This window comes from Octopus bimaculoides, chromosome 4 (assembly GCF_001194135.2).
Source record: "Octopus bimaculoides isolate UCB-OBI-ISO-001 chromosome 4, ASM119413v2, whole genome shotgun sequence".
Classification (NCBI taxonomy): domain Eukaryota; kingdom Metazoa; phylum Mollusca; class Cephalopoda; order Octopoda; family Octopodidae; genus Octopus; species Octopus bimaculoides.
The window spans coordinates 141,012,139-141,012,418 of record NC_068984.1 but is presented as its reverse complement, the minus strand read 5'-3'; the positions used below and the strand labels follow the sequence as shown (position 1 = coordinate 141,012,418).

Below are 280 nucleotides of genomic sequence, written 5' to 3'. Positions count from 1 at the left end.
TATATATATATATATTCAGGTATAAGTTAGAGGTGTTTAAAGCCTCTAAGGGATAGATATATCCAAAGGCACTTCTGGTAATTACCTCAGTAGGTATGTTCCTTGGTAAAAAGTATACCGCAGCAGGTAATTTAACGGGTAACAATTTCACTCTCACTCTTACCTTTAGTTACTAATTACATTATGGGTTGCTAGCTCAAAAGACACACTTCTGTTTCTTATTTTTCCTCCATTTTCTTCTCCTCCCTCTCTCTCTCTCTCTCTCTCTCTCTCTCTCTCT

General features: G+C 36.8%; 1 protein-coding gene across 1 annotated transcript in view; it reads left to right on the top strand.

The window, feature by feature from the left end:
* The window catches only part of LOC106882278 (organic cation transporter protein), a 40,655-nt gene that overhangs the window by 37,341 nt on the left and 3,034 nt on the right, over positions 1 to 280 (top strand). The gene's annotated exons all lie outside the window — the stretch shown is intronic.